Source organism: Grus americana, chromosome 17 (genome assembly GCF_028858705.1).
Source record: "Grus americana isolate bGruAme1 chromosome 17, bGruAme1.mat, whole genome shotgun sequence".
Taxonomy (NCBI): domain Eukaryota; kingdom Metazoa; phylum Chordata; class Aves; order Gruiformes; family Gruidae; genus Grus; species Grus americana.
The window spans coordinates 12,188,220-12,207,211 of NC_072868.1; positions in this window are offsets into that span (position 1 = coordinate 12,188,220).

The following is an 18,992-nucleotide window of genomic DNA, read 5'->3' on the forward strand; positions in this document are numbered from 1 at the left end:
CACACATTTTCATTTGAGCTAAATGCCCGTACTTAGCAAAACCAAGGCTAATTGACAATTTCTTCCTTTTTTAAATATTCAGGGGCTACTCTCTAGCAATCTAAAATCACAAAACCTCAAAATTAGACAGGGAGAAGAATCTAGCTCTGTATGTGTCTCCCACCTGTGTTGGCAATGAGGGGAGAGAGCAGTTGCCTTTTAAAGGAGATGGCATGGAAAATTTCACCTTGCCGGCAAAAGTTTTGCAACATTAAAAGTAATTAGAACGGGGCTTTACAGTGGAAAGTATTGAGCAACTGTCTCAGACATAGGTGTAACCATCAGCTCCACCTATAATAAACCCAACTGTTCCCCTCCTGCAGAGCAACGCAATCCGCTTAGAAAACTGATCCAAGCAAACCTTGCCACTGCAGCAGATTTACAAAACCTGAATTGTGACAGAATAAGGAAGGACAGAATGGAAAAACAAAACACATTGATCCCGTGATCTAGAGATAATGCAAGGAAATGTGGCACGTTACCGCAAAAATGCTGATCATCTTTCACCAGTTGTATGTAAGCAGAGACAAATGCCTCTTCTCTCCTCCTCCAAATAAGCTGGTGGCCAAAAGCAGCCACTTCAGTCCCAACATGTGTGGGCAAGCGCTCACCTCTGCCACGGGAAACTCTTTTCAGACAGCGACTCCTTGCCAGGGAGCTCTGAAACCAAACCCATTTCTTTAGCGAGTGCTCCGGCATCTTCTGCTTGGTGTTGCTTCGGTCCCTCCTCCATGCCGTGTCCGTCTGCAGCGCGAGGCTGGGGTTGCCGGCACACCGTGTCTCCACAGCCCCCCAAGTGCTGCGAGAAGGAGTTTCAAAGACGCAGCATTGTCCTTATGTGCCGAATGTGCCTGGAAACGCTCCCACTCCTGCTTACCAACAGCTTCACCTCAGAGGAGTATGGGGCTTGTCCACACTTGAAAGCTAATTTGGATTAAAGAAGGGTGTGAATTAAAAGCAGACTAGCAATCCCAAAATATCTCTGGGCAGATAAGCCCTGAGGTATCAAAACAATTGATTAAACATATCTTCACTAATTGCAAAATTAGTGGAGAAGGGAAATAAGCGCACTGAAGAGAGAAGGTCGCACATCCCGGCACGGGCAGGGATGGGGCAGGTTTGGGTTTACCCTCAGCCATCAGCCACAGGGAGATGAGGACGTGGAAGCGGGACGTGGGGAAGGAGCAAACCTCGTAAGAGGATGATCAGGACTGCAGCCAGGAGCACAGCCCACCTCTGGCGCTGGCGGTTGGGGCAGGAGCTCACCAGCCCAGGGCAGGTACCAGCCTGGATGCCCACACTGTGCCCAGGTGGAGACGGTGGTTTTCACATCCTGTTCTCTGCAGTTTTCTTGTTAAATATTAATTGTGATTATTATAAGATGGCACACCAGAAGCTGTGCAAACATGAAATAGAAAGAAACTTTCTGCCTTAAAGAGCTTGCAGTGGCAGGCTCTCCCTCTTCCCAACTGAAAGGAGGCTGCATCCGGATACAAGTGAGCCAGACACCGCTTTGCAAAATGGGAAACATCCAAATCTTCCACAATCTGAATAATAAATATTTTCCCCCATAGCCTGTCCTATCTCACAAGACAGACATTATGAATTCTGTTGAAGGTAATAGTGTATTCTGAGTTGCTGGCACTGAAAAAGGGAAGATACTGTGAAAGAGCTAGTGTCACATAAATTTATTTAATATCAAAAAGACTTTTCAAAAAAGCAGACATTGGAAATACTGATAAGGCTTTAGTGAAAAACATGGTAATGCTGAAAGCACATGAACTTTAACCAGAATCTTGAAGAAAAGCAACTCAAGAGAAAAAGGAATCCATAAATAATGAGGAACATGGCAAAAGCTGAATAAGTAGAAATAGCCAGTTGTTAAAAGGCTGAATAAGCATGTGCTTTGTAACGGCATGGAAAGGAAAAGACACAACAGCCTGTACCCTCCGCTTCAGCGATAATTTCCCTGGGAGCTACACCCATTCAGCTGAGGGCAGCTCGGGCTCTGAGCCGCTTCAATATAAAATTAAGTTTTGAAAATCTCTGTGGTCAAACTTGTGAAAGCTTAAAAGCCGAATGCTGAGCGTACAAGGGGCCAGTAAAGTACCAGCGGACACAGTAAGCCAGAAAGCTTCTGAAAAACATGCTTTCTCACAAAGTCTAGATGTTACCCTCTGCTGAATCCCAAATTCTTTTAATTCCAGACATGGCTTCTGGCACTGGAAATTCCCGCTCCCGGAGCCGAGTAGAGATGAGCAGGAGGTTGTGCTCGGGATAAAAATAGTTGGGCAAAACTAGGTCACCTCCATATCCCATCTCACTTTCCCTGGGATGAAAGTCCAGGATTTTCTTGCATCTCCATAGCAGGAAAGATGGGGGTAGATCGGCTTTGACTCACAGCTTCAATCCCCCCGACATTTGCATAGGGTTTGGGAAGTGCTGTACGGCGATGCTGTGGAGCCTGACTTTCAGCAACCCGCTCCCGCTGAGGGCTGGGTACCCCTGAGCTTCAGCTGTCTCTGTTTCAGGAGCAGATCTGAAGACGCTCTATTTTCCCAGTCCCTATGCGCCATCATACTGCCGCCAGTTGATCTGCCAACGATCAATGATGCTTTATATCCTAATAGGGGTTTATTTGTCAAACTTGGCCACAAGAGCGTCTTATTTAGAGTTAATTACAATGTCTGGTTTTAGCTACGTGTACAGCAGCATGGCAAGTTACACTTGTACTCTTTGGACCAAATTTCTATCTACGCATGGCAGTACTTACATCAGAGATTAATTTGATGGCTTATATGACGCTTTCTTTCTGGAAATTGAAGTCAATAGAAGCTAATAGTCAATAGAAGCCCTGGGCAATGAAGCTGGTGAAGGGTCTGGAGCACAAGTCCTGTGAGGAGCGACTGAGGGAACTGGGTTGTTTAGCCTGGAGAAAAGGAGGCTGAGGGGAGACCTTATCTCTCTCTACAACTACCTGAAAGGAGGTTGTAGCCAGGTGGGGGTCGATCTCTTCTCCCAAGTAACAAGCGATAGAACAAGAGGAAATGGCTTCAAGTTGTGCCAAGGGAGGTTTAGATTGGATGTTAGGAAAAATTTCTTCCCCGAAAGGGTTGTCAAGCACTGGAACAGGCTGCCCAGGGAAGTGGGGACTCACCGTCCCTGGAGGTATTTAAAAGACGCGTAGATGTGGCACTTGGGAACATGGTTTAGTGGTTGGACTTGGCAGTGCTGGTTTACAGCTGGACTTGATGATCTTAAAGGTCTTTTCCAACCTAAGCAATTCTATGATTCTAATTATACCTATTGATGTGTGAGTAAAATTTAACCTGAGTGCTTCCTTGGTAACTTATCCCTGTCTTCAGGATCTCTCCCGTCACAAGCGGCTGAGCAGGATGGGTGTGCAGGAGGCAGGGTGAAAGGATGCTTCTCACAGCCCACAGCATAAGGGGTGTTTTCCTTTGGACACTCCCCATGCCAGGTCAGAAAGTCAAACAGATTTCCACTGCCCAGGTAATATGGAGGTGTTGCTGATGTCAGGTAAATTAATTTCAGTAAGTTATTTACTGAATTAGATACTATTAATTCAGTAGCACAGTGTTTCCCCAAGTCAGCACCAGTTCCTTCTCCATTTTGCTGGCTCTGTGGATGATCAGACAGCAGAGGAGTGTTTCCTGGGGCGTGCACATGTATTTTTCAAGTGGTCCTGCTGACACATCTGCACTGTGCCCCACAGCACGGAGAAGAGGTACCGGGGCTGGCAGAGGTCACAGCACGAGGACAACTGGGGTGCCACCTCCTCACGATGCAGCACAGAGCTCAGGCATCTGCCAGTCCTGGGAATGGGCTCAGGTCACTTCAGCTCTGTGATTTTATAAAAAATACCTGAATTTTAACCCTACCACTCGTGGTTGCCAGCAACACCTGCAAAAAGAAAAAAAAAAAAAACAAAACCAAAACCAACAAACCCACTGGGTATAGCAGACTGTAAACTTTTTTTACTGATACCCTATTCAGCATGTAATTTTCTTTAGCTTTGTAAAATTAGCACCTTTTATCCAGCAAATATTTATATGCATATATTACTTGCTGGGACAGTCTCCTGTACTGAAGGTAACAAAGTCCTGTTCACTGATCCCTAGGCAACCACTAGAACAAACTAATTAGTAACTACAAATTCACACATATCCATCAAAATAAGATCCAGATTAATTTTATGTTTCCTCAGTATCTTTTGTGCTTGAAAATTAGCATTTAAACTTTCCCGAAACAAATGATAGTCATTTACAGATTGGTTTTAAAAATAAGTATAAAAAGGGTCTCATAATGAAATTCCACCCAAAAAGAAGTAATAAAATAGATAGAATATTTGAGCATGAGGAAAAAAAAACCAACCAGATCCTGTCCCAGACCCTGTCCCAGATGGAGTTGAGAAGTTTGGCTCTGGATCTGAAGTCTGCTGTACAAGCAATCCCCGACAGGCAGACAAACTAATGTGCCTCCCTCATCAGCTTCTGTGTCAGCTACAGCTGACTCTATTTACTTTTAGCCCAGAGGAGGAACTGGGAGCAGAAGGAAAAGAAAAACCACCCTTCATTAATATTCACAATGATGTCTTACATGTCCAGCATTATTTTTGTCCAAGGGAGCTCTTTCAGAAAATGGGAGAAAACAAGTGATTAGGTGGAAGAATGGCCGTCAGGAGTGAAGAAAGGACCCTGTTGTGGAGGAAGGGGCTGTATTACTCTGTGTATTAAAGTGCCATGAATAATTTTGATTACTGTGTGTATATTTGGTAACAGAAAAGTAAGGTGGACTCAGTCTTGAAAACAGTTTTTTTTCTTTGACTAAGCTAAATGCCAAATTAGATGTCTCTAATGACGAAGGCACATTGGTTGAAATTGCAGCTGGCAAGTAACAGTTCCCTCACCCTGATGGTAAAAAAAGGATAAAATCCCTCCTTATCCCCATTTCCATGCAAAATAAATGATGTCCTGAACCCAAAGCACAACCCTGCTCCAGCCCAGGGAGCTGTGCTGAGGGTAAGTGTTCACCATGGGGGAAAATACAGCCGCTGAGCTTTGTAAAGAGAGAACTCATCCCCGGGTGTCTGCCTGTCTGGGTTGGCGGCAGCGGCGTTTCCCAAGCACTGAGCATGAACACCCGCATCCCCAGCCATCCGGCCCCACGGCCATGGACAGGCAGGCAGGAAGGAGCCCTGCCAGCTGGCTGCCTGCTAAGGGTTTCCAGCAGTGAGAAACTGCTCTGCCTGCATCGCTGCCCAGGGCCCCTTTCACATTTCGATTGATTCCTCGTCACCGGGGATGAGAACCTGGCTGGGAGAAGAGGAGGGGAGGCCGCTTCACCTGTGCTCAGCTGCCCTGGATGCAAAGCACACTGGCATTTTTCGAGCCCTGTCATTCAGAAGTAGATTTTGCAGGTACCGTCTCCTCATTTACACATAGGGAGAGTTTCTCCCTGGCTGACGGAGCTCAATTTTGGCTCCAAGCATGGCATTTACACTGGTGTGAATAATGTCCAAGAAGGCACGACTCACAGGAAACTTCTAATTGACCAAAATGTGATTCATTAGTACGCTTGCACTGTCTGAATTAAAACAGCATTACAAAAAAAAATAATCACTGAAACCCCCAGGCTGTCTGGCAAGCAAATGCCCCAGTAACCCTGACGTGCTGGTGGGGGGTGGCCAGGACTTCTTGCAGGCTTCTTGCCCCGCCGGGCACAGAGTTGGGGTCTGACGATGATGCAGCTCAAGCTGGGTCCAGCTGAACCATCCTCCATCGATGGCTTTCCAGATGCAGCCACTTGGTTTTTGACAGTGGCTTTGCACAGACCAGAAACAACCCTTCTCTGGGAGCATGGAGGCAGAGGGAATGAAGACAGAGGCAGGAAGGAGTGGGGTGAGGAAGGAACGATGATCAATTAGCCACCAATTTCCTCAAATTAATGTTTCAGTTGTTGTAAACACAGAACATCCACTCCAGAAGCATAGAGCAGAGATCTGGGAGGATTTCAGGCAGCGGGAAGGATGGACCTCGAAAGGAACCCCAACTCCTGCCTCCAAATTAAAGGCTGGAGTGAGGCTTGTTGTGACTTACCATCATCTCTGCCTCGTCAAAACCCTCCACTCATCCAGGGTCTGCTGCGAGGTGGATTGCTTTACCAATCTATTTCCCTTCCCATCTATTCAAAGCAAACTCATCAATGTGGGTGCGTGGCCCCAGACTGTGGCCCCGTGGATATCCCACCACTGCTTCACCAGGCAGCGCTGGAGCAGGGTCTCCTGCACACGTCTGCATGAGCACAAGCAAAACCAAGCACGCAGAGGCGACTGGAAAACCAGGGAAATGACAGGGGCAGTCAGGGGAGAGATTTCAGCCCACCAGTTGTGAGCACAGGAGCAGTCACCCACCCCTCACTGAGGTTGTGTGGTCCACCTGACGATGCCCAGCAAGCTCAACCCTGTGTCCCGTTGTAGAGGGGAATAGATACACTCCCAGGAGAGGGACGTTGTGAAATCGGGCTTTCCAGATTTGCAGGCACCGAGGTGACAAAATGCAATGGTTGGAAACTAGACAAAGAGCCATCCCTGGCAGCGCTCACATCAGTGCTGGGTGTTTTTCTAGCCCAGAGAGGAATCAGTCCAGAGCGGCCCTATGCCAAGTGTCAGAGAGGAGACACAAGTGCCCTTTCAGCCATGGTGAACTTTATCAGGTTTTCAGTAGGAAAAAAAGATTATCTGCTCACAACAGCAGCCTTGTGAGGCTGCACATGTTCTCACCGCTTCAAGCAAACAGAAGTGGAAGGGCTTTTTCCTATCTTTTGTATGTGCAGCCGCTATCGAATGTAAATGTGCTTACTAGAAATTGAATAACTCCCACACAAGTAATTTTATACCCATCCAACATTTAAATTATGAATGCAATAATCTGCAGCACAACGAGTTACAAGGCAAGGCTAGAATTCCCGAGGCAAGAAAAGTCTATTTTTAGACCTTTCAAGCTCAAATTTTTACTAGATGTAGAAATTTACTTCCTTCTGCTGTCTTGGGTGTTAATTTGCATTAAAAGTTTCAGGGTTTTGTTTTTCAGACTTTTGGGTGGCACCTTGTCAAACACCAGCAAAGCAAACCAGCTACTTTCTGCCACCCATCACCGGGGAAAGAGTGCAAGAAGGAACCCCTCGCACATGGCTCTGCAGCTCTGCCCAGGGAATTGATTGCCTAATGGAGTTACTCTGAGACCACAGGGAAATGATGAAATTGCTGGTTTCCCTTGATGACATCCTTCAGCTGGGACGTAACCTGGCTCAGGAGCTGTGTGTGGCCTCCTCAAGCAGGGGCTGTGCTAACCCTCGCTGAATTGTTCTGGTTTTAGTCCACATAGCTGGCAGCAGTTGTTCAATGCTGCTGTCTAGAGATTTCAGAAAAGATGCTCCTGACTCATATTTGCAAATGCCATTTAAATTAATGGGTTATTTTGCAGGGACTTGGTGTTTTACTTGTTGCTCTTTTTCGCTGTGTGGTACCCAGGAGACACCAAAACACAGTGCAAACCTCTTGTTACCCACTTGTGCATGGCAGTAGCAGAAAATAAATGAGAGAAAAGGATCAGATACACCACAACAGCCAGAAGCTCCTTTCTGCTGGGGCCCAGGAGGGGTCTGTGTCATCCAGAGCATGGAAGAAGCACTGGTCCGGGATGAGCAGCTCAGGGGTGGGTCACTGTTTGTATCACATAAAAGCATTTATCAGCAGGGCTGATAATAACTGGTTGGTGAAATGCGATGCTCCTTCCAAATCAGGACTGTAGCGCAATGCCTTCCACACCAAGCTCCGTCTGGGATTACAGCGGGGTGAGAAATCCCAGCCCTGGCACTCTCTTCTCCATACAAATCACCCCATCACCATTTCTTAATCAAACACTGCCAAAATGGGAGTGCTAGTACCGGCTCATCTGCCCAAACCCAGCTGTGTGGCTGCTCGGTGGCAAGAGCTAAGCACCACTATTCTGCTTCTGACTATCACGTATGGACCGTGTACAGAAACAGATGCTAAATCTCTGCAGGAGCCCAGGTTCCCCAATACCCCGTGAAAGGCTATAACAGAGTAGATGGACCTTAATTTCCTCCCCTCTGCAAAGAAATGCGCTGCTCTCCCTGATGTCTTTGGGCTTCGGTTGTGCTTGGGGGGAAAAAAAAAAAAAAAAAGATTGTGGCAAATGGAGATGCAATTCTTTTAAAATGTTGTCTTTTTTGAGAAGTAGCAGCAACAAAAATTACGCAAAGATCAAAGAGAAAGGAGGCTGTACTCAGGGACAACTCAAAAATAATATGGGGCAGTTGCTGAGCAACTCTCCAATGCAAAGTATTGCTATTTTCTGGTACCTCCCCCACCTGTACAAGAGGGATGGTGCCTGGTATTAGTCAAAGAAAAAGTCTGTGTGATTGCCTGAGTACAATTAGATCTAAGGTCTTTGCAAACAGCTCCTATCAATCAACCTCAAGCCATTGATCTTACATCTAAAGCACTTATTGAAAAATAAATTATGCTTTTTTGATCTAATCAACTATTAAGGATTCTTTTCTTCCTTTTTGAGGCTGGGTAAATAAAATTCTTTCATCAGAACTTGCTTAATAATTATTCTGGACACACAGTGGACCAAATCCTGAGTGCAAAGCAAAGCGATGACTCAGAAACCAAAGGCTGATTTCTTTTTCTCTGGTCTTTTTTTGTTGGAATAGCTATTCTTCAACCAGGCATTCACACAATTTGGTGCACAATGCTAAATGCATTCCCATAATCAGGGTATTGTCTGTTATCTGCCTAGACCCATGAAGCACGTGTGCCATGGGGATCCGCCTGCTTCAAAGTGGTACCCAAGGATTTTACCTTTGTCCTCCTGCAGTTGGTTTACCCCTGTCCTGCTTTTGCACAGCTGCTCGCACTCGATTCCAGATGCAAAAATGCTTTTGTCTTCCGAGGAGGGGCAGCGAGCATCCATCCACGGGGATCCTCCAGCATCAAGATTGCACTGATGCTATCGGACAGCACGTGGCATCGGGAAGGGCCCGGAGGGGCAGATGCCATGACAACTCCATAGCAGGGCTGGGACCTAAGTCAGGTGGTCGCCGTCCTTCGCTCCTGCTGGGGTCTCTGGGGAGGAGATGTTTAGATGCCTGATAGCCATGGAAATATGTTACTTCCTCTCATTGTGTCACAGAAGTGAATAAACTTGAGGCTCCAAAAAGCAAGGAATTCACAAGATTGCCTTGGGGCTAACGCAGGCAAGCCGGGCAGGGAAGCAGGGCTGTGTGTTCAGCTCTCCGCCAACGCACATCTGGAGTACGAGGCTGTGGCCCACCGCCTTGTCACACACAGAGCGATGCAGGGGAAAAGCCCAGAGCCCCCATCGCCTCCACCCCAGCCCACCAAAATGTGGGGACTCCACTTTTCCGTCACCCTCTTCAGGTGGTCAGGATGGAGATGAGACTCATCGCTGCGCCGTGCACTCCGGGAAGGGTCCCCATGAGCATCCCCGGAGTGGGGCCAGCCACGGGATCGTGGGCCGGCCAAGCCCCCACACGGTGCTTCTTCCCAGGGGACAGACCTGAGGCAAAACAGATGCTTGACCCATGCTGACATCGTCGCGGCAGAGCTTGCCATGCTATTTCCCAGGTTTTTTTTTTTAAATACCCCTTTGAAAGCAGTGCAGCCAGCTCAGCTCTGCCTCTTGGATGTTGGCAGGCTGCCACCCTTTAATTAAGTCTGCTGTTATGTCTAACGCTGGTGGCAACGTTTCAGGGCGGCAGCGCGGAGGCTGTGGGAATCGGCGCAGGAGATCAGGTGGCTGCGGAGCTGTGTGATGACTTAGACCTTTGGGCTAATATGCCAGAGTAATAGTGTCGATATTACTACCCTCGCAGATCAGATTGGCTGGTGAGCACAGATCCGGCCAGGGCATGGAAAAACTCCTGTGCCTTCCTGTGAAGGGAAGAGGATGGCCGGGAGCAGAGAGCATTGGGTGGAAACCCAACTCCTCGCTTCATGGCCCAAACCACAGGGAAAAGTGCTGCCAGAGCCCTCTCCAAAGCCCACTGGTACCAAGGTGTCCGCCCGCAGCGTGAAGCCAGCTCAGCAGGCTCGAAGCTGCATGCACCTACGCCCCATGTACACGGGTAACCCACATGTCAGGGGCTGCCACTGGTCCAAGCCCGGCTGAACTGGGCCTGAGCTGGGCTTCCAGCCTGGGCAGGGCTGGGGAAGGGGCAGCTTTTGCCTCTCTCACTGCGCTGGAAACCAGACCGCAGGTCAAGTCTGGGTAGTTTTGCCTCCGCTTCTGGTCTCTCCGTGTGCAGCAGCTCCAATTGATGCTGTGTCACACCCACATCAATAAAATTAGAGTCTGTGACCAGCTCACTGTTATGGAGCCTCTTTCTTGCAAGATGCAACATTATTTTGGTGCTTTTTTCAACCTCATTTCTCCTCGCACAGCCTCCCGGGAGGAGAGGTCTGTTCCTCTCCCATCCACCCAGCCGCTGCGGTTGTGTAACCCCGGGATTGCGTTTTTATGCCAGTGTGCAATGACGGTGAGCAGGACACGGTGACGAGGCGCAGCAGAGCGTGTGCCCACCTCAAACCCAGGTTTCTAGCAGCCACCGCACTGCGACTCCCTGTCCCCACTGTCAGCTGCGTCCTGCAGAGAGCGTGAAAGCTGAAGTGGATGCTTTGGAAAATCAGCCTCACGTTGCAAAGTGCTTTGGGATCTTGACTGGGATGTGGGACTCTGCCTCCACCAAGTGATCAGCAGAAAGAAGAGGAGAGAAAAGCCTGCTCGAGGTGGCACTTGTGTAACCGCAGACTGATGCGCAGCACCCTGCGATTTGTATTCTGCCTCTTGATCTTCATCAGCTGTACCCTGCTGCCCTGGAGAAGCTAATCGCTCCCTTGTCCCCACAAGGCAGGCTGATTTGATCTGCTCTGCTTGCGGATAATGCCATAGACAGAGCAGTGTTGCAATTAAATATTTTCCCTGCTCTATGCTAATGAGAAGCAGGAAGAGCTAACAGAATGCACAATGGCAGATAATTACAGGCGAGCAATTACCGACACAATCCTCTCTCCTCCTTGTCCTCGTGCTGCTTTTTCCACTGCTACACATTTGCCTTGAGCCTAACACAGTGACCGGAGCTGCGAAGATGATGAGCAGAGCAATAGAAGAGCTTTTTGAAGCACATCCCTCTGAAGGAAGCCCCATCAGCCCTGATCACCTCTTCTGCAGGGAGTGCTTCTGCAGGGCTGCATGGCCGGGGCAGGGAGGGGGAGGTCGACTTCAGCTGGTCTGAGCTGCTAAAATTAGTATCATTTAAAAAAACAAAAAATCTTAATCGTGATAATTGAATAAAAGTACCATTATGGAATATTTCCTGCTTGTTTTCAAGAGGGTCTGTAACTTGCTAAAACTTTTTGAAGTCTAGCTGCTATAAATAGCAACGCATGTGCTTTCCCAATCGCTTTCATCTCTTGCTCAATACAGAGTATCTATCTTGGAACAGTTTTTTCAAAATACTGTGTACTTTGCACAATTAATTTGGATGTGAAATCCTGCCAGTGTGTGCCGATGCTCAAAAAAGGGCTGTGACAGGCTGGGGAGATCACATGTATAACGTCAACACATGCGAACAAATGAGCACCTTTTGTATACGTGCAAGCTCGGACAGGATTGCTTTGAAACCGATGAAGTGCTCTAAAACAATGCCATAATATTCTTAAACGCCAAGTGGCACGTGAAAATGCTATTCAGAATCACTTCGCTCTCCTTCCCAACCTGCCTGCAAACAAGTGGGATCTGCAAAGCCCGACTGTGGGCGCTGGGAACAGCGTCAGCTGCGTGCCATGCATTATTAACAAGTAGAATTAACTCCCTTTCAGAAAACTGTTCTGTGCCTCCACACACAATTGTTTGCAAAATGATTTGGACAATTCATCTTGTACCTGAGCAAATGGAATTAATTTATTGCCGTGCTCTGCGATCCCTCCCTTTTTTTATCGCACCATGTCATGCCGTCAGACAACGCTGACAGACAGCAGAAAGCAAAGAGAAGGGGAAATAGCACCTGAAGGGACAGGGAGAGCCTTTCCCGCAAACCACCCAATTCGCAGAGTTAAAGCAGAGCAAGACAAGAGAAGTTAACAGAGAAATTGTCACTGGGAGGTGGCAGCAGGATGGTGGGACCTGGGCCCCGGTGAGAGGTGGGGAAGGTGAATATCCCAGCTCCTCACTTTCTGCCAAAGCTTTTAGCCACCAGGGAAATACTAAAGGCAACTGGCTCCAGTTTGGTCCCCTCCTCCGTTCCCAGTTGCCCTGACCGTGCTTCCCCAGCCATGCCCAGAGCCGGCAGCAGCTCCAGGGAGCACCCCTCCGCCCGCGGGGAATCATTGCTTTTTCTCTCCTTCAGCATCTGGTTGGGAAGCAAGAAAACCACCGCTGCACAGTGGCCAGAGAGATACCCCGGGCCCCGTGGGAGCTGTATAACCTCAGAAAACCTCAGCGCCCTCACTCCAGATGCAAGTCTGTATCTTATTCCTATTTTTGCCGCTCTCCTGGTTTCCAAGCAAATTACTGAGGAATCCTCCACCCGCCTAGCACCAATCCAGCCTTCATCAGCTAATAGTACCTGCAAAAATTGCACCACAGACTTTTGTGTCCGGTTAACATTCATTTTCAAGCTTCCCAGTGTCTCATATGTCCTGTGAAAGAAAGGAAAGAAGAACAAAAGAAACAGGTGGGGAATTATTTCTCGCTTCCCCTTCCCTGCTAACAGGCGATGTTTCACAGCCTCCGCACAGCAGAGAGGCGTGGGAAGCGACAGGGTAAGAGGAGTTTCTGTGGCCGCTCGTTTTGGGATAAGCAGGTAGGGTTTATCAGACAGGTTAAAAGGAGACCTGGCTCCTGGTATCCCCCAAATTCTTGCACTCTGCACTACACCACACAAGAAAATCACTGATTGAGCATCGTCCCCTGGAGGTGCAGGATCCGATCAGCGACCCTGTGCATTACCAGCCATGCTGAGGCACAGAACGACCAGGGGGATGCAGCAAACGCCCTCCAGAAGGAGGACCTAGCTCCTGCATAACTTGTTTTCCTACAGCTCTTGTGTGATTCAGTCGCTTCATTCACACCAGAGGCGTCTAACATTGTTCCTTGTCCTCGGCTTCTCCCAGCACCCCACCTCCCACCTCCAGCGCAGCTGCACCCTGGTTAAGCAGAGGTCAGCGCTGGCAGGACATGATTACTTCTTGCAGAGAGGAGGACTTTCAGTTTTCCTTTTTTTCCCGTTATTTGTTCCAGGATGTTCTGAACTCTGCTAAGATCACAGCGACTGTTATGTTCGGTGTCAGCTGTGTAGCATTTGGAGTCCCCCGAGACAGCTTAGCTGAGCGGTTTCACAAGAAGAGGAGTCTCATAAATGCAGGCAGGAAAACGAGAATCCTGTTGCAGCACCAGCAAACTCCCTCTCTACAGAGGAACAGCCCAGAAGCCTCAGCAAACACCAGGCTGGGTGGTGAGATGGGGTTTGTTGCTAAAACACTGTTCGCTGTCAGCCAGCCCAACAAACAGAGCTGCTGGGGGTTTCAGCTCCTCTGCAGACCCAGGAGAGCTCTGGTTCCTTTGCCCTGCACTATTTCTCTCTGCAAAAAATCTGACCTCAAATGACTGGCTTGTCTAGAGGCCAAAGCAGCTCCAGGAACGTAGATTTGGGCTTGGAAGAGGAGGACAGTAGATAGATGCACAGGCAAAACCATCCCGAGCATCGCTACAGCTTTGCCTGCAGGGAGCTGATGCCTCCTAAATGCTTTGTCTTCCTCCTGTCACCATGTCCCTTTTAATCCCTGTTCCCCGTGCTTTTGTAGTCAGATGCCTGACATACTCTCTATTAGTCTCTGCTGCCTTATAACCAACATCAAAAGGAAGCCTGAAAAGATGAGGAATCAGAGATCAGGACCTAGAGCAATAGCTAATAGAAGAGAATACATTAGGCACACCGAGGCTCAATATGAAATACATTTTCTGTCTGCCTTTGTTAGACAGATCTAAGGGCAGGCTTGGCGTTGTCACGAGCAGGGAGAGATGGGGTTGAGACAGGGGGTTTTATGAGAAAAGCCAGGAGTCAGGGAAAATCCTTGTACAGATGAAGGTCTTCCTAAATTAGACTGATGTGGGGGCTGCAGGCGACTGTGTGTCAGGCTTCGGAAGGCAACGGACAGGCGGGGGGAGCAGCATCCCTCTGCTAGCAAACCTGTAACTGCAGAGCTGAGCAGAATCCGGCCTCTTCAAACACGGAAAAGAAGGGGCACAGTGGCTCACAGGGGGTGGGACAGGGAACCTGGCAGAGCTGTCGAGGGCTGGAAGGACAGAGGGACGTGGTCGCCTCTCCTCAGGAAGGGTACCTGCCTTTGGAAGAAAATGCGCTTGATAACACTGTGAAGCTGTTAGACTTTACAGCCTTTCACAGAGCACCCTTGAAAGCGCTTTTAGAGACACAGCCACTTGAAATTCCTGCTAACAGTGACAATAGCAGCATCTCCAGTAACTTTGCCTGCTCTTCACCCGCGGGATCCCTTGGGATACAGATCCGCAGGTCAGCCCGGGGTGCCCATCTGACGAAGGTGCCGGTCAAAGCCTATGACCATACAGCGACTGCTCAGGCAGGGACTGCAAAGGTAGCTTTGGTCCAGCCCAGCCAATTCTACCTTCATCTCCGCTCATACCTCCCCAGCATCTCCCCCTACCCTCCTGGGCAGCAGAGCAGAGGTTTTAATGTCCTGTCCTCCCCTCTCAGGGACAACCCGCACACTTCAAATGGGTTTTCCAGCAGACATGGAGGTCACCGGTGAGGAGGCATGTACCCGTCCCTGGGCAGTGTGAGTGCGGTGTCGGGCCATTCTCAGGGGCTGCGTGTGAACAGGACCCTCTTCTGGTTCTCATGGCTGGCTCAGAGGAAGCGTCCCCTACCCCAGCGAGGTGCAGCCCAGCCTGGAACAGCGGAGGTTGCCCTGTCTGCATGGCAGAGGGACTTCTGAAGAGGGTGTCTTGGTGAATGACGGTGCTGTCCATAGGACCCGGACAGACGCCTCTGGATCATTTCACAGGAGCCACTGGAGAGGGAGAGAATAACAACAAGCTTCAGTCCCTCTTAGCTAGACACTGTCCAGCAGCCTGGAGACACCAGGCTTCATTATCAGAGGCTTTGCAGAAGTCAAATGTTCAAATAAACAAGTTAAAGCTAGCTAGACTGATGATTTTCCTAATCTCAGCAACAAAGATCTTGTTTGCCTTCTGCTCTTCAGAGAAATACCCTTCCTTCTGTGCTGTGTTGCTTTTACAACCACATGTGCTTGGGGAACTAGTACCAGACAGCAAATCCAAGCTTTGACTTACAGAAAAGCCCCTCAAGTATTGTGCCTGAAGGACTCTCCAGCCTGTGTAAGACACTGAACACCCGATGGGAAGGTTTGGGGACAGGTTCTGCTCTCAACTACACCAGCGTGACTCTGAAGGAACTCTCTTGGTTCAGTCAGTTGTGCAGAGACAAGAGCAAAGTTTGTGCTTGGAAATGACCTGGCAGAACGAGGGCTACATTGCCCTCCCTGGTGCACACAATGAATTAATGTGGTTGCATCCTTGTAAGGGAGAAGAGAATTGGGCCCACGTTGAGCAGCTGAATTAAACTGAATTAAATTTTGATACATATTAGAGATATGTTAGTTACTATATAAAGTAATATACTTAATTAGCCCAGGAAGTCTGTTAAATATTACATGAGATTACCAATGAGTTCCCCACCTCTGGGCCCCTGCGGGCCAGCGGGAAGCGAGGGAGCTGACATTTGTAGGTCTCCTCCCATCAGAACCTGGTGGTAGCTCTGAAGAAAACCATGGACTCCATAAGTGGTCTTGAACTCTACCCCTCTAATTGCTTATCATCATGAAGTTTTATAAAGTTTGATGAAAAGTTAAGGAGCACACTGTGCTGCAGCTTGCACCAAAGCCCAGAGAAAGCCAGCTCATTTCTCTACAGCTGCTCCATTTTTCCATCTGCCCAGGAACAGCACTGGCTTCAATAAGAATTTGTTTAGTTCTTCTCAAATGTCCTCACGTCACTCCTAACCTACACCACTTACTGCTGTTAATAGTATTAGGAATGAAGCCCAGCCCTGCTTCTTAAACCGTCCCCTGATGGAGTACCAAATTTAACTGATACTTTTTCAACAGAGCTGTGACATTTACTCCTCCATGTGGCAAAATGCTTCCAGCATCGTTGGGAGCAGCTGTATTTGGACATCATGTCTTGTTATTCAGACCCTGCTGTCTCTCTCTGAAAACATCTATTGGTCTTAACAGCAGCCGTGAACTCGGTCCAAGTTGACAGGTGCAGGATGACTTTTGTTTTTATTCCTCTTGTGCTCTGAAATTTTGATTTCAAAATGCAATATTGAATTGTCCTTGACAAGAACCAGGTGTTAATTCTGATCAGACAGTTACTTCAGTACTAACTGTATTACTCATCCTGCTCTGCTGTGTTTTCCTCCCCCAGAGTAACTAAACTCAGCATTTTCATGCTCGCAAAAGTTTGCACAAGACTAGAAATGTGACTTTCTTTGATGACAAGGTGATTTGTAATTTTAAGAAGTTAGTTCCCAAGAAGCCAAAAAAAAAGTTGTGGCAGTTTGGGACAGGTCCAATTACAAAGTCTCCCTGCGCTAAAGGATGCAGGTTTTGACACTTTGGGAGTTTGGATTTGCAGGTTACAGCTGCAGCTGGGAACGGAGAGAAAAAAGGAAAGAAGGACAGGAAAGAAGGAAGAAAAGGAAAGAAGGACAGGAAAGAAGGAAGAAAAACAAAGAAGTAAAAAGGTGTTGGTGTTGTTTTGAATACAGACAGACGCATACCATGCCCAGGTTGGACACAATTCCCCTCCAGCATTTGTGGTCCTTCTCAGAGACACGGTGGCTTTGCGGCCGTTGGTGCTGTGCAGTGCGGCTCTCAGCATGTGCTGCTTTGAGAGTAGCTATGTTAGTGCTCTTCCTACCTTTTTGAAAGCTGTTCACAGGGTATTTCTTAGCATTTCTGAGGACTATTCCTGTCACCCTCTTCTTTATGCAACATTAGACTTGCTCCGTTAAGTCCCTTGCAATATGGCAAGGAAAAGACCTTCTTCCACAAGCAGAAGTTTTGTTTTGTCATCTGGCTGAGCAGCAGGATGAAGCACACCCAACAACTGATTTTGTGATGTCCCGTCCAGGTTTGGATTGCCATGCTATTTTTCAGTCCTAGTAACTCCCCAAGTTTGACAGACAAGTTGTTGTTGGTTTTGTTTTTAAAAGAGAAATATATATCAAAGAGTAGCATTTCACTGGAAAGGCATCTCTAGAATGGGAAAAACTCCCCTGGCATTTTCTGTGTCCTGTCCTCTGATGCTCCATGTAAAAAATTCATATCGGGGGTTGACTTCCCCGTTTGTGCAGTAGCTCGATGGTCTGGCAAAGCAGGAGCTCAAGGGCTCCTCCGGAGATTTCATCCTCAGCTGCTCTGGGATCTCTCTTCTCTGCCACAGTGCCCTTACCCTCACCCACATGTGCTGGTAACTTGCAAGTGGATCTCAAAAAAAGGGAATTTTCCAAACTGAATAAACATTTCCCATGATGAAAGGCAGAAGAAAAGGAAATAAAACAAAGGGACGGGTTTCATAGTGACAGATACTTGTGTGAATGCCAGAGCACTTTCAACCCTCATCAGTAAAGAGATGAACACAAAGAGGTTTTTTAATCATCTCTTTCTTTAAAGTTTGTTTCACAGACAAGCTGGCTCCATGGGACAGAAATAAGCAATGGAAAAACTACAATTCATGCATAGCAATAACAGCATCTCTCCTGGAGGTTTGGAGCTCGTGCTGCCTCCAGTCCTGCACATCCTCACTGCCCCCTGAAAGAGCAAACTCCTCGGCGTGGAAGCTCTGCCTCCGTGGAAACACAAAGACAGACATACATCAAAGAGAAGGTGACAAGAAAGCTCTCATTTCCTCATTAAATGTAACTGATGCTAATGTTTCTTCTGATTTCCATAACTCTTGATTTCGGGACACAGCTGTCCTCACTGTGTAATTGCAATGATGCAGATCTAAACCTGTACCAAAGTGCAAATTCCTCTGTGGGAGCGTGGGAGGAGGCTGATCAACATCCAGGAGCCGTTACTTCAGTCCCTACAGATTATGAATAACCCCCTCATCGTTAGCACCTAATTTACTGGGTTTATTTGATTTATTCCAGGAGAAACGGGAGCTTCCATCTCTCCCCTTCACGAAGAAGCAAGCGAGAGCAACGCTCAGATGGGCACACGCGCGTGTCCCGGCGCAGCTCTGAGCTCACCCACGGGTGGGGTGCTTTGCCGGCACATCTGTGCCCCGTGACAAAGGCACTTCTGCTGATGTCGAAGCGCTGTATGATTCCTGCGCTGGAGCCAAGCACATCAGTGCAAGCACTGAATTATGGAAGTGCCTGGAGTAGAGGGGCAGCAAATTTTTGAACCTTTTCAGCCATCTGCTGCTTCACGGGGTATTCGTACAGAGAATTTGGCTGTGACCATCTCAGTTGGTTTGGACTGGGATGTGCGTGAAAGCGATTCCAGTCATGTATTCTCCGAGACAAACTGCAGGGAGACAGTGTGTATTAAGTATAAATTTGTTTTTGTTTTAATGACTCAGGCATGATTATCACTTTGTCATTTGTAGAAGATCACAGTCTCTGAAGGCGGGAGATGCTGTCAATTATGTAGCAATATTTAATCAACCAGCTGAAAAGGAATATCCTCCTAGCTCAAGGTTTACTGTATAGAAGAGCTACCTGTGGGCAAGATGGTGCTGTCTTTAAGAAAT